Source organism: Rhinolophus sinicus, chromosome 4, assembly GCF_057876585.1.
Source record: "Rhinolophus sinicus isolate RSI-liver-muscle chromosome 4, RSI-T2T, whole genome shotgun sequence".
Classification (NCBI taxonomy): Eukaryota; Metazoa; Chordata; class Mammalia; order Chiroptera; family Rhinolophidae; genus Rhinolophus; species Rhinolophus sinicus.
Window position 1 is genome coordinate 37,302,204 of NC_142504.1, and position 14,720 is coordinate 37,316,923.

General features: G+C 39.7%; 1 protein-coding gene and 1 pseudogene across 22 annotated transcripts in view; both read right to left on the minus strand.

Annotated features, from left to right (window-relative positions):
* ADAM22 (ADAM metallopeptidase domain 22) overlaps positions 1–14,720 on the minus strand; it is a 230,886-nt gene that overhangs the window by 197,911 nt on the left and 18,255 nt on the right. The window lies entirely within an intron of this gene.
* Positions 5,814–6,186, minus strand: LOC141573083 (transmembrane protein 254 pseudogene; annotated as a pseudogene).

The window sequence follows — 14,720 nt, forward strand, 5'->3', positions numbered from 1 at the left end:
AACATTACCATTCTTTTTAGCAAGACATTTACTCTGCATTAATTCTATCTAATTCTTATATTTTCTCTTGCCTGCAGCTTCATTTTACATTTGGTATTTAATTTTATCGATCTCATCCATGTCCCAAGGAGAAACCCATTATGTAAATTCAAAAGATAATCTATTGACAGCATGTTTAACTGCTGTTTAGTAAAAAAATATTTGCATTATTGATAGTTATAGTAATAGGAGTGTATTAATATAGTTTTAATGTAAAGAAGGCTTCCTTAGACTGTATACAGATTGATTCATTCAACAAACATCTTCTGAGAGTCTACCAAGGGCGGGGAACTATTTTGATTTGTGGACAAGGTGGTAAAGGAGACTGACCATGTTTCTGCTGTAGTGGAGCTTATCATTTAGTGGAGGGAGACAGGAAGTGACAAATAAAACAACAGAAAATAAACAATTAAACAAAAAATAAATTTAAAAAAGAAATATACTATTCTCAGATTTAATAAAAAGAGGGTAAACAGATGACCAGGGTAAATGGGATTCTAGGTGGTCCTAGAAGCTTCTCTGAGGAGAGGATATCTGAGTCATGACCTGAATGAGTAGAAGGATCTGTGGCAGACAGAATAACAGCCCCCACGCTAATCCTCAGAACCTATCAACAGGTTGCTTTACATGGCAAAAGGAATTTTGCGGGTGTGATTAAATTAAGGACTTTGAGATGAAGAGATCATCTTGGATTATCCAGATGGGTCCGATCTAATCACAAAGGTACTTATAAAACCAGAGTCTTAATACAGGTCAGAGTCAGAGAAGGAGATGTGGTGATGGAAGTAGAGACTAGAAGGACCTGAGGAAAAGGCTACATGTCAAGGAATGGTGTCAGGCTCTAGAAACCAGAAAAAACAAAGTACAATTCTGTCCTAGTCTCCAGAAGGAGCACAGCCCTGCCAACACCTTCATTTTAGCCTTTAAGACCCATTATGGGCTTCTGATATCCAGAACTGTAAGAACAGTAATTTTTGTTGTTTTTATGACATTAAGTTCGTAGTCATGGGTTAGAACAGCAATGGGGAACGAATGCAGCATCACTAGCACTGTTCTTGAACACTTACAAAAGTAGCTCCAGTGAAGAGTTAATTTCACCAATGTTCAATGTCACTTTCCTCCACGGCTTGATTATAATCAAGGCATTCACAACATTAGGACGGACTCCCATGAAGGCACAAGGATCAAACACAGGACTTCCCAGCCAAAGCAAACTGGCAGTGGTGATCACTAAATAAACATTAGCATGGTTTCCTCGCCTTCTGTGTGGTCTTCTACCACTCAGGAACCTACCTTCCCCATATGTCTGATTTAGCAAGCAGGCCAAAGAAAAGAAGCATGTTTCCTTCTTTAGGCTACCATGCAGAAATAATAAATTAAGTAGAATGACACTGAATTCATGCTATATTAACAATCCAGCTTATTATTCAAGGCCATCGAAGTGAGACAGGATGGCTCTCAGAAGGTTAATCTTAGGCCTTGCCTTTTCAGTTCAAAGGAAAGGGAAATGTTTGAGAAGACAGAGCTAGTATAATATTATCAGGATTTTCCTTTTGTTTTTGTTTTTGTTTTGTTTTTTTTTGGAAGAGGGGTGCCTAATATATATTGCCAAAGAAAATCTCTAATAGTTATTAACTTTAATTTGAAGAGGAAAAGCTAGTAATGGCTCTGAGATATTTGAAAAATATAATTTTGCAGAACCACATTTTTTCAATCACTCTATATGATTTGTGATTTTAAAAATTTAATCAAACACTTTAGTATCATAGAATAATACTGAGAGAACCCCTAGAGCTCATAGAATACAACGTCTTTATTTTACAAAAAAAGGAAAATGTGGTCAATGCAGGTAAATGTCACTTCCAAGGTCACACGACTGAGAAGCAGAGCAAGCATTTCACCTCCAGGAAGGCCTTTTCCAATCAGGCTTCATCCTTGCTTTCATTCTGCAACTCAGAGATGCTTGCAGGTTTTACTGGGTTCTGACTAGTAATTGTTATAATAAGAGCATTTTCAGAGTCATGAAAATGCCTTTTGAGAGCATATAAAAAGAAAATCCAATGATAAAAACCAATCTTTAGAACTGTTTTCATCAGAAAAGTCAATAACATTACCATACCAGACACAGAGTACATGTTCTAAGGCCGATTACAACCTTAGAAATTGAGAAGTATGGTTTAAAATATACATGGACATCCATCTTCAAAGGAAAAAAAATGATGGGGGTTGGTAAAGTGTGTAAGTGTGTGTGTGTGTGTGTGTGTGTGTGTGTGTGTTTAGGATTGAGACAAGTGGTAAGACTGAGATTTATAGAAGCTGTGAAACAAAAGATTAAGGGAGAAAAATGCAAAAATTTAAAATAACTATCCAGACAGCAAGAAAACAATATAATTACATAAGGATAATTTTAATTTCAAAAATTAATCACAGAATTTTAGGGCCAGAAGAACCTGGTACAATCTCCAGATTGAGGCCTATTTATTATTCATGGGCAATAGCTGAAATTTAAATGTGAAGTTAACATAACCCTCCTGCTCCTTGTGCATTTTGCTTCTTGGCAGCCTATCTTTTTCTCCTCACTTCTCTCAGAGCCAGTGAACCTGGGCCAATCTACATATCCCAAAGAGTGAATACAAATGAGCTTTCAAGACTGCCTTATTCATAACCATTTTTTTAAAGCAAAGTTGACACTAAAATGTTTATGGTAGAATCAGAACTTTGACACAAGGAGAAAGACAAGGTAATTTGGGTTTTAATTAACCCTACTTGAATAATGAATCAATCAATAAATACCAAAGGGTGGGAGTATTGCCAGTCAAATGGTATTGTGCAACGCAATAATTGTGAAAGTAATGAACATTATTTTTAAAAGTCTTTAATGCATGTAACAGAATCTTTAGCTATTCTGCATCCTAAATACTTACTTCTTTGCCACTTGATTGCTTCAACTTAGTTTTGAAAAAATACAAGTGTAGTTAGTTTCTGATGCCTAATACCTTGAGTTCAATAAAAAAACAAAACACCAAATTTTTTTTTTTTTTTTGTGTGTGTGTGTGTGTGTGTGTGTGCCCTCCTTTTCTATATCAGAAAAGGCCAATTGAAAATCACCATAAACTCACTGCAATTGGTCCACTGTCTTATGTGAACTACTGACAAAAGAGCTCACAGAGACTGATACTACATTATCTATTAACATTAAGATTCCTCATTCTAGAATTTGTTGTGGACACATCAGTAAGACAGTTTTCCCTTGGCTAGTTAGTTAAGATATGGAACTAATTTCATGAAGGAGAACTGTATTACAATGGCATTTGTTAACAGAGAATTCTACCCAATAGTTTTACTTAATACATGCATTAGCATGATACATGTAAGAAAAATAGTGTTTTTTATTCATATGTCTGTATCTATGACTTTATGTTAAATTTTTCTCCTCTTATGTTAAAAACCCCTCCATCTGGTCAACTCAATCACGTCAATAGTTTTCATAAGCTGTATCACATATCGCATTAATGCATTAATTTGAACATTATCTTTAACCAAACTGTTCTTAAAAATCCAACTTTCTGCATTTAGTATTACAAGAACCAGTGTCTGGCAGCAGGACATTTTAAAACAAAATGAAACAAAACAAAACAGCAGTCTTTAAAGTCAAGCAGAACTGGGTTTGAATTCTGGGTCTTCCATTCATTAATGGAACAAAGTAGGACAAATTGTTCAATGTCTCTGAAATGAACATCTTCAACACTAAAAGAGCAAAAGTAACATTCACATTTTATAGATTTATTGTGATTACTAAAGTGTACGTGGCAGTTCATTCAACCTTTGTGGAGTGCTGACCATACCTTCGAGGAAATATATCAGGCCCTGGGGATACAAAGAAGAGTTAGACACGGTCCCTGCATCCAGAAAACTCACAGTTAAAAAGGGGAGCTACTAAACAAATCATCACAGAGTATTTAAAAGTCCAATAATAGACATATGTGCAGGATAAAGAGCAGCCCTCTGACTGTAGGGTCACAGAGGGTAGAGGAGGTGCTCCTCAGACAGCAACGCAGGGAGAAGTGCTCCAGGCAAAAGGACCAACAAAGGCACAAAATGGGAAACAGCCCAGCATGTAAGAAATGTTGTATTCCTGAGGCAGAAAATGAGGCATCTATTGTAGGAAAACAGGCACAAGTACAGATGCCAAAGAATTTCTACACCAGTGGTTCTCAATCCTGGCTGCACATTAGCCTTGCTCAGGAAGCTTGTTAAGAAATACCAGTGGTTGGGCCCCAAACTGAAAGATTCTGATTCATTTAGTCTGGAGTAGACTCTGGGCATTAATATTTTTTAAAGAGCTACCCATGTGATTCTCAGGGGTCAAGGGTTTCGAATCACTATTCTTTTTTTTTTTTTTTTTTTCCCTAGAAGAGAAACAGAGAAAGACTGAGAATCATTTGTAAAAATTAATCTCCACCAGAAACAATTATAATCCATAATCTTTCAGGATTGTGCTTTTTCTTGGGGCTTCTTTTTGGGGGTAGGGAGTTGTTTCTCATAAATGTTTGCTGCATCATGGAAAGGAAAATACGGTCTAGCCCCTAGAGAACAAGGAAGTGGTCCTCCAGGAAAGGAGCCCTCGTGGTTCCTGGAGGTGACAGTCATTCTACCAGGGTCAGGGGACAAAGTCAATGGACCACCTGCCCCAACCCATCAGTACTAATAAGGTATAATGAGGTGAACGGGACAGGTAGTAACCAGCTGGCTCACCCATGAACTAGAATCTCCAGAACAGGCATGTCTGGGTTGCAGTAAGACAGAGCTAGAGGGAGACATCTACAGAGTCTAAAGAATGGGACTAAGAATAAAGTATGAAAAAGATACAGGTTTCTCACCAGGGGACCCACGGAAAGGTGGTACTACTACCAGTCAAGGGCAGTCCTCTGCTTTCCTTTGAGATGAGGGTACACTGAATGGGTTCTCCAGTTTTCACATAAAAATTGGACTGATACTAGAAAGTGAAATCAGAGTTTCCTTCCTGTGTTCAACAAACACTGAGAGAACACCTGGGTGTAAGGCAATGGGACAGGTGCTAGAGGAAAAGCAAAGCTGTCTGAGACGTGATCCTGACTTGTCGGAGTAACCAGACCCCTGCACACTACAGAGCACTGTGTCTCAGGGGCCATGTGGACGGAAGACCACTCTGACTGGCAGGGTCAGGGAAGGCATTCCCCAGTCCTCTCCTGCTGGGTGTCAGCATGTCCTCTGTGCCTTTATGTAACTGCTCAGCCTTATCTTCCTTGGCAGTGTGAAAAAAAGAAATTTGAGAGGATAAGATCATGCCTCACAGGTGCTAATAAATTTGTGTGGAATTAATGTGTAGTGGACATATCACACCATCATGGTCCAGAAAGCTGGAAAAATTTTAGAGAGAGGAGAGCTAAGATAGTGGTGGAAAGGATAAGGTGTTTTAGTCAGAAGGTGGGAGCACAGGCATGCCAACAAGCAAATTTAGTACATGGCTTAAACCAGATGATAAGGAGAGAGCACCAAATGGCCAAGGATCTCAAGAACGTAGCTGGCAGCCCTCTGCCAAACAGGTTAGTCTGCAGAATTGGAAAGCTGAAATCTTTTCCTATTATCTACTCAAGCTCAACCAAAGCATATAAAATAACGAATAACTAGAGGGTCTTAACTTTCTAGAAAACAGAAAGATGGAGTAAACACAGTACCCCTTCAAAAAGGTGAGATTAGATGTCACAGTGTAAAGAAACTTTTGGATGTCTTCTCTACGTTGGTTTTTGGCATTTTGGTCGGCAAGCAAGCAAGATGGAGAGAGAAGCGATCCCAAAGAGGAAAGTCTGTAGGAACCACTGTAGTGGGGCCCCACCATTCATGATGCCTTTAGACTTGCACAGTACCGTGGCATAAAATGACTCTCCCACGTGATTAAGCCAGGCAAGCCAATACCCATTGTGTAGGAGGGTGGCATGATGGTCCCAAGTACTGAGTGAAGGAGCCCAAGGGCTCTAGGCTCTGATAAGGAATTCTCTGAGGCCAGAAGACAACCCACGTGTAAAAGCCAAAGGCAAGGGTGATGACAGGGAACCAGAACAGACTGCTCCTTTGGAAGTAAATGTCATAGCCTGCTGTTGTCCCCATCCCTGCAGCACATTCCCTGGAATGCACAGCTTCAGGAGGGGAGGCAGGCAGGGGAGGGGGCAGAGCTGGAGGCCACCACTATTCTAAACCAATGTAAGAAATTTACTCTTTTATCCTGAAAATAATAGGACATGCATGTAAAGGCCTTGGAGACAATAGATGCGCAATAATAAACAATAGCTCCCTTCCCTTCTCTTCACAATTTATGACAACATTTGTTTAACTCTGAAAAGTAATGATCTCATACTTATTGAATTCCCACAAATTTCTTGCAAAAAAAGTCTATGTTATTTTGACAATTTACTGCCTGAATTTTGTGGCTGTGTTCAACCAAATAAATAAAAGTTTAAAAAGTTTAAAAAAAAAAAGTCAAAAAGGAAGAAAAAGGAATTCCATATGGCGGCCTCCCCACATAAATCAAGTGAGGGAATATAGGTTTTCAGAAACATCTCTACAAGCACTTTACCACACTTCACCCTACAGCCTCACACACGGTAGAATCTCAACACACTTTTTTTTTTCTAATTAAGGAAAGAAAAGGAGCAATACATCGGAATTCCCATGGTATTTTTTCAAAGAGCTACCCATGTGAGTCTAATGTATAACCAAGTCCCGTGGAATTCTCTCCTAGTTGAACTTGCTCTCTAATTTAAATTCCAGTTCTTGTTATTGACTTTATTTGACGTGAAAATTTTTATAATTGATGTAAACATAATGTAAACATGTTTAATTGATGTGGACATGCCCTTATTTTAGGGTGTATTACCCAAATACAGAGATTATGTTGTGGAAATCTCGGTACCCAGGAACCCCCAGGTGAAGCCAAATATACCGCACACCAAAAAAAAAAAAGGCTTTCTTTAGATGAGCTTTTGACAGGCATTCCCTGAATTTGCCTTACGTATTGTCCAGTTCTGATGGCACAGAAAGCCCTAGATCCTACGATATCCTGGTGGCAGAGGGCCCTGCTCTCCAGGGGCCCTGCTCCAACAAGCTGGAGGCAGAGAAACTGTGCTGACACTGGTACTGGCTCCAATTTTTTCATCTCCATTCAGGAAGTCAGGCAGCCTCATTAGCTATTTATGCTCCAGCTATCTTCTGATAAATCAGTCTCTCCGTCATCTTAGACATTAACCTCCCATTACTAGGCCTTCAATTTAAGGCCTGAACAGGAAAACGCTTACTCGCATCATCCTGAAAGTCAAAGTCTTTAAGATCTTTAGTAGCCTAAGAACAATACAATATGTAGTCATATTGAGCTGTAATTAGATCTGAGTGCAAGGAACCCCAACATTTGGATGCAACAAAGTCAGCAGACAAAGTCCCTGAGATAAATCAGCTCTGGGAAACTGATACTTTTCCTTAATGCAAGGAAGGCTTAGGAGAAAGATTTAGAGCTCTTCCTGGCCCCACTACGGATTTGATATATGATTTGAAATGGAGTTACTAAAACTTTCTATGCTTCATCTTGTTTTTTCCTATAGGTGAAATGAAAATAGTATTAATTATAGAATGATATGGAAAAAATATGTTTTGTTTATGGTCAAAAGAATATATAAAATCTTGTTGCGAAGAAATAATATAACTATTGAAAGCTAAATTAAGACAGATAAAAAGAGGCGAGGAGAGAAAAAGAGTAAACAGTTTAGTTCAAGTGAATAAGTAGTCAGTTCAGCTCTAAATGAGATCATTTTAAAAGCAGGCCTGGAAATAAGGGCTGTCCCTGCCACAGGGTCACAGTCTCTCCTGGAGACAAAATCAGAAACAGGCCAAGTCCAGTGGATAAAAATAAAAACGGTGAGTTCTTCACATCAAGATTCACTTCACCCAGCTCTGTTATGTCAATAGATTTTGTTTGTCTGCTTGCTTAATTTCATCTCCCTGACATAGATATTAGATATGACAGTTAAGGCTCACTGCCACTAAAGGGCCAGCTCCAAATGTTTGAAGGAAGAAAAATCAGAAATATCATTGAATAAAATCCCATAATGAATAGTTGGCACATATGATAAGAATTCCATAGAATTTCCTTTGATAAACTAATTTACATATGGTAAAAAAGGTGTTTTTCTCTCCTAGAACTAAAGACTAAAACTACATAATTCTAGAAGACTTTCTGCTCACACATATAATATATATACATATATTGTATTAAATATATATATATTTATATAAAACTTTAAAAGGACCAGATTCCTTCCTTGCTATCTCATTTGTCCAAAAATTTTTCAAGAACACAGTCAAAGAATAATCTAAGTAAAACATTGCAAGAACAAAGCTCCTGCTTAAAAGAAAAAGAAAGAAAAAATGCAGTAAGTCTCTGATGTCAAGAATATTCAAAAGATGTTTTTTTCACCTGTAGGCTGACAGTTACCCACCAAAGGCTTTCTTCATTAGGACACAAAATGAGAGAATCTAAGGGACATGAACCCCTGCAAAAGTACTTCTTTTTGTTGTTGTTTTGTTCCCCAAGTCGCTAGAATAAAGATTAGTAGGAAGAACAAACTAGTTATCTTCATTACCACAATTGTGATGGGAAGAAAGGGAAGTGTGTGTGTGTGTGTGTGTGTGTGTGTGTGTGAAAGAGAGAGAGAGAGAGAGAGAGAGAGAGAGAGAGAGAGAGAGAGAGAGAGAGAGAGAGAATCCAGCTATCAGGGTTTTCCAGAGAAACAACCAATAGGGAGTGTGTGTGTGTGTGTGTGTGTGAGAGAGAGAGAGAGAGAGAGAGAGAGAGAGAGAGAGTGTGAGAGAGACAGAAAGAGAGAGAGAGAGTGTGAGAGAGAGACAGAGAGAGACAGAAAGATGGATTACTAGCCATCTCTGATGAAAGGATGGCTCATAACCATGAAATTTTTCAATGCACATCTAGGCTATAACATAGCAAGAATCTGCTACAGAGACGACATGAATCTGCCTCCCCAAATTCTTAAACTGATGGTCGTCCACATAGCACCAGCTGGTGTCTCCAAGCTGCTTTGAAGGGTAACTCTTTATCATTAAATTACAGGAAAATTGAAAGACTCCATTCATGATGCATGTTTGCGAGAAAACCAAATACACAACAAGAAAACTTTGTTATATGTGCTGTGTTATATGTATCTGGTCTATAGTCTTTCTGGGATATTGACTTCAAAAACATCTGAATCTCAAGAAATTAAATAAGCACAATTTTTCAAACAGGTTACCAGGACAAATCTAAGAGGTAGCAAAACAATGAAATTATTCTGTTGGATACGAGTATAACGCAGAACCAGCTCAAATTGGCCTTACCCTATTTCTAACCAGATACTGAATTGTTTTTCAGAGACAACAGAACAAAACCACAGGTAACGCAGCGAGAGCATACTCAGAGGAGAGAATTTTCACACCAAATAACACCCAGAACCAAAGTACTGTCTCCCTCACCCATCCCCACCCCCATTCCTACTCCCACCCCCACCCAGCCACTACAGAATCAAAGAGCTGGGACTTGAGCTTAACTTATCACAGGAATCCTTTCAGAAACAAAGGGTCCGCTGTCCAAGAAGATCTGGTGCTGAAGCCCAGTACTGTATTTCATTATAAATGGTCAAATTCCAAAGCCCTCCAATTGAAACCTGCCCTGCCAGTGCTTCCACATACCAGCCCTTCTTTCCCTAAACACTTAAATTCTACCCTGAGCCCTCGGTCATGGAGACAGATTTGAGCCTTTTCTCCTGTCTCCTTGCCGGTGGACCTCAGAATAAAGCCTTTTCTTTTCTCAAAAGTTGATGTCATAGTATTGGCATTATGCACGTGGGGCAGTGAGAGCTTGCTTGGTAACAAGAGTAATGAAAGAAACTCTAGGAATTACTTTTACTTACACTTCTACCATTTATTGGTGCTAGTCACTATTACCCGGGCAATAAATAGACCAATCTGTCACCTGATCCTTACCACGAAACACTTTCCCTATTGAAGTGAAAAAAAAACGCCTTTTAAAAATACATTGACTATAAATAATCTCTGAAAGCAGGAAATTCTAAGAGATACTATTATAAGGAGAAACACAAAAACTAAACAAATCAAGTCACATTATCCATTGCACATCCAGTAAGGCTTACACGAGCATGTGCACAGTGTGTACACATCATGGCAAGGAAAGCTGGAAGCAAACTATAACTTGGAAAACCATCACTATTTGAAACAAGCTAACTCTGTAGTGCTGGGGTGGACTCCCAGCATTCTGAAAGGCAGAATAGAAGGAATAACTGCTGCCCTAAAAGAGGGAGATGGAAAAGATCATCGCTGAAGGATCATCTAGACCTGGGACAAGCTAAGGGAGTCTAGTGACATAAACTCAGAATCGAATGTAGACTGTCCCTTAGCCCCGAAATATACCGTCATATAAGAAAAAAACTACAACATAGCTTTGGAAATCTCTAACTATTTTTTATGACTTTGTGTCTGTATATAAAAAGGAAATAAAAGCCCTAGTCTCACCACTCTTTTCTTCACTGGATGACTCAGCTCTTGACAGAAACAATTTCATGTCAAAGGCTGATGGAACTTGACCCACTCTGTGTTAGAAACAGAATGGATGAGCACATAGAATCACAAGGAACCATGACCTCGTTTGGGCAGGCTGGCAGAGCTTGGGGGCCACCAGCTACATGAGAGCCACCCATTCCTCCCTCAGCGTAAACTCTCAGCTTTAACAAAAGAGCACGCATGCAGGGAACACTGAACTGTTTCCACTATTCCATCCATTCCCCAGGTCTCTATGCTGTTCATGTGTTTTGACATAAAGCTGAATAGACGAAACTCTTTAGGTTTTGCTTCCACTGGGGGCAAATTAGAGCAGTGTAATGAGTGCTGCACACCTCTGACATGCTGGGTTCAAGAAAGGATTCCTTCCTACAAGACATCTTGATTCTCTTATACAAAGGAAAATGGCTGGGCACAGTCATTCTTTCTGTCCGTTTTATAATAGATTTTTTTTTACTTCCTGTCGCTCTGAAGCAAATGAATACTTTGAAGTAACATGGAGTTCACTTTTCCATCAATTTATTAAATGATGTCCTAGGAGAATTCATTCACTTCTGAGAAGTGTGCGGGTAGTTGCTCTGCTCTCCCCCCACTGAGCTTCTTGGAAGCTGCCTCCTGGCAAAGTCTCCTGAATAAAACATTCCCAGGATGAGCATCCTCATCAGACTGTCACTGCCGCCTTCTCTGTCCTTCTCTGTCCTTCCCTGCATGCTTTGCCATCTCCAGAACACCACCAAGCACCGCTCCCGTGAGAGCCACAGCAGTCTCTGAGGAAGACAGTCTCTGCCCACACGTTTCTATTGGTTGGAAAGACACGTTACTACTGTACATGACAGTAACATAATCCAGTGCTAAACTCTTTTGTCCTAAAGAGTGTTCCAGGGGTCAGCCCAGTGGCTCAGGTGGTTGGAGCTCCGTGCTTCTAACGACGAAGGCTGCTGGTTCGATTCCCACATGGGCCAGTGGGCTCTCAAACACAAGGTTGCAGGTTCGATTCCCCCACGCCCGCAAAGGGTGGTGGGCTCTGCTCCCTGCAACTAAGATTGAACACAGCACCTTGAGCTGAGCTGCCACTGAGCTCCCGGATGGCTCGGTTGGAGCGTGGGCTCTCAACCACAAGGTTGCTGGTTTGATTCCTCGACCCCTGAAAGGGATGGTGGGCTGCACCCCCTGCAACTAAGATTGAACATGGCACCTTGAGCTAAGCTGCCACTGAGCTCCCCGATGGCTCAGTTGGTTGGAACGCATCCTCTCAACCACAAGGTTGCCAGTTCAACTCCCGCAAGGGATGGTGGGCTGCGCCCCCTGCAACTAACAGTGGCAACTGGACCTGGAGCTGAGCTGCGCCCTCCACAACTAAGATTGAACAACTAAGACTGAAAGGACAACAACTTGGAAAAAGTCCTGGAAGTACACACTGTTCCCCAATAAAATCCTGTTCCCCTTCCCCAATAAAAATCTTTTTTAAAAAAAGTGCTCCTTCTGTTTTAAAACTGTGAACAGGTACTTGTGAAAAGCTGTAAAGGGTAGTGGCTAAAAACTCCAGATCCTAGAGCCAAATTCCCTATTTCCAATTCTACCTCCATCCCTTCCCAAACTGAATGATCTTGGGCCAGTTATTTAATCTTTCTTTGCCTCAAGTTTCTCCATTTAGTAAATGGAACAATAGTACCAACCTCTGAGGATTGCCAGGAAGACTGACTATGTATAAAGTGCACAGAACAGTTTATGTCCATCAATGCTATTCATTATTGTCACATGATCAGCAAAAGTCTGATATGTGTGAATAGAATTTTGGGCTACATCCAGTAGTCAAAATGCTTCTTGCTTCTCCCTTTTCACTTCCATGTGACAATTCCTCTTTTACTCTCTCTTTAAGGTCCACGTCTTACAGGTACACCATCCATCAGTCTTACCTCTGTGCCTCTGTATTCCCAGCACTTAGCACCTTGCTTGGCACAAAGTTTGCGCTCACTTACAAATGTAAAACAAATGTGACAACTATTATCTGACAATAATATGAACAAAAGTTATTTTGCAAATTCACAAAAATGGGAAATAGGTCTCAGGAATATAATCATAATAAAGGCTGCTTTCTTTGTTATTTCTCTAGTAGTTATAAGCACTAGTTATAAACTCTATGATTTATATAGAGTATAACTGTTACCAGCATATGCATTTCACTGTCTCCTTAAAAATGTCTAACCTGTGTTCCTGTGCTCATTTTATTCAACCAACATGTGTTAGTCAGTTTGGTAGTCCTTTGGCTACACGACTTGAAATACAGAAAGTGCCCAAAAAATGTATACACATTTTAAGAAAGGAAAAAACTATTAAAATTGTAATACTCAATATATACCAATAACAAAATATGAATACAAGTCACGTGTGACTTCTGCAATTGCAAGAGGTGCTCAAAGTGGTTACCATCAGCGTCCAGACACTTCTGATTATGGCAAACTACTGCTTGAGCAATGTTGACCAGTGTCCACTTGTACACAATTTTTTTTGGCACAAAATGGCACCCGCGGTATGTATTATCCATAGGTCAGAGGGAGAAGCATAGAAGTTTGAGCTTTAGGGAACCTCAGTGAGTTATGTGATTCATTCCCCAACTGTGAGGAAACAGCATCTACTCAAATCCACTTTAAAAAAAAATAACTGTTGAGGCTATCTTATAAGCTCTTGAGACAGTTCATCAAACCCTTTTTGAAGTCTGTCCCAATGCTGAATCATCTTATTTTCCCTCTTAAATAGCTAACAAAACTCTCTTAATGCGATTTAGGCCTATTTCCTCCATTTGTGAAACAGGATACGTTTGAAGAGGACTTGGAAGTATGCCTCTCATCTGTTAGGCACAGTAGAAATGATTTGCTACTTAGTAAGCTTTATGGCAGGCTAGCATTAAAATTATCTACCACCACATGGGATAAAACATCCTGCAAAAAGAGTGACCCATAGCCATGTATGTACTAAACATAAAAGAGAAGTACATTTAAATGCACGGAAGTAATTCAGTCTTGCACAGAAGAATCCAAATGCATTATGTTGTGTGTGGGGGGTGGGGTGGGGGTGGATTACATTCAGCCACCACAGCGAAAATCTGTCTGGTCTTCTTTGGTGAGATAATACAATCCTTTGAGAACACAAAATGAAACTGAAAATACTGCCATAGATAATTCCAAATATTTCCCCCAGTACAGTTTTCAGTGAGACCTTCTGACACCTGTCTTCAGAATACTAGCCTTGTTACTCATACTTGAGAAACAAGCTCTAGCCTTGGAGTCATTGTACTGGCTGTTCTCAAGTCCTGGAATGCTCCTCCTCAGATAGCTGCCTGGCTCACTCCCCACTTCCCTCAAGGAGTTTCCCCATGTCACCTTCTCTGTGAGGCCTAATGGACCACCCTATTAAAAATTACAACCTATGCTCCCCTCATCCCCCAACCTTGTACTCCCAATGCTCATGATTTTGCTATACTTTTTCTTTCTTTCCATAGTACGCACCACCTTCTAATATGATATATAATTTATTCTGTTTTTGCCTATTAGAACATAAGTCCATGAAGAAAGAAAAGGGTTGTCTTTTTTAATTCATTGATATATGCCAAGGGCCCAGGACAGTGTCTGCCACATTGTAGGCCCTCATTAAATATCTGTGAAGAGAGTGAATTAAAAAAATATCAGTTCACAAATCAAGTCACAGGAAATACTTCCACCACACACACACACACACATACGCACACACAGTGTCACCCAAAATAGTTATTGAAGCTTAATCTGAAAAATAAAAGAACCAATGGAAAAATTTGAATTGTAAAACTGGGAAGTTTAAACTTCATAAGAAAAGGAACAAGAATCAAAGTCTATTAAATATTTGCAATCTTCTCGGTTCCCTCATTATTCAAAGACAGGATGACAAAAAGAGAAATCAAGAACCTCTAGTTCTAGCGAAAACACGCTGCAGAGTACAGGAGCTATAAAAAGGCATGATGAATAGCTCAAACATAACTAAAATACCCAACGGTA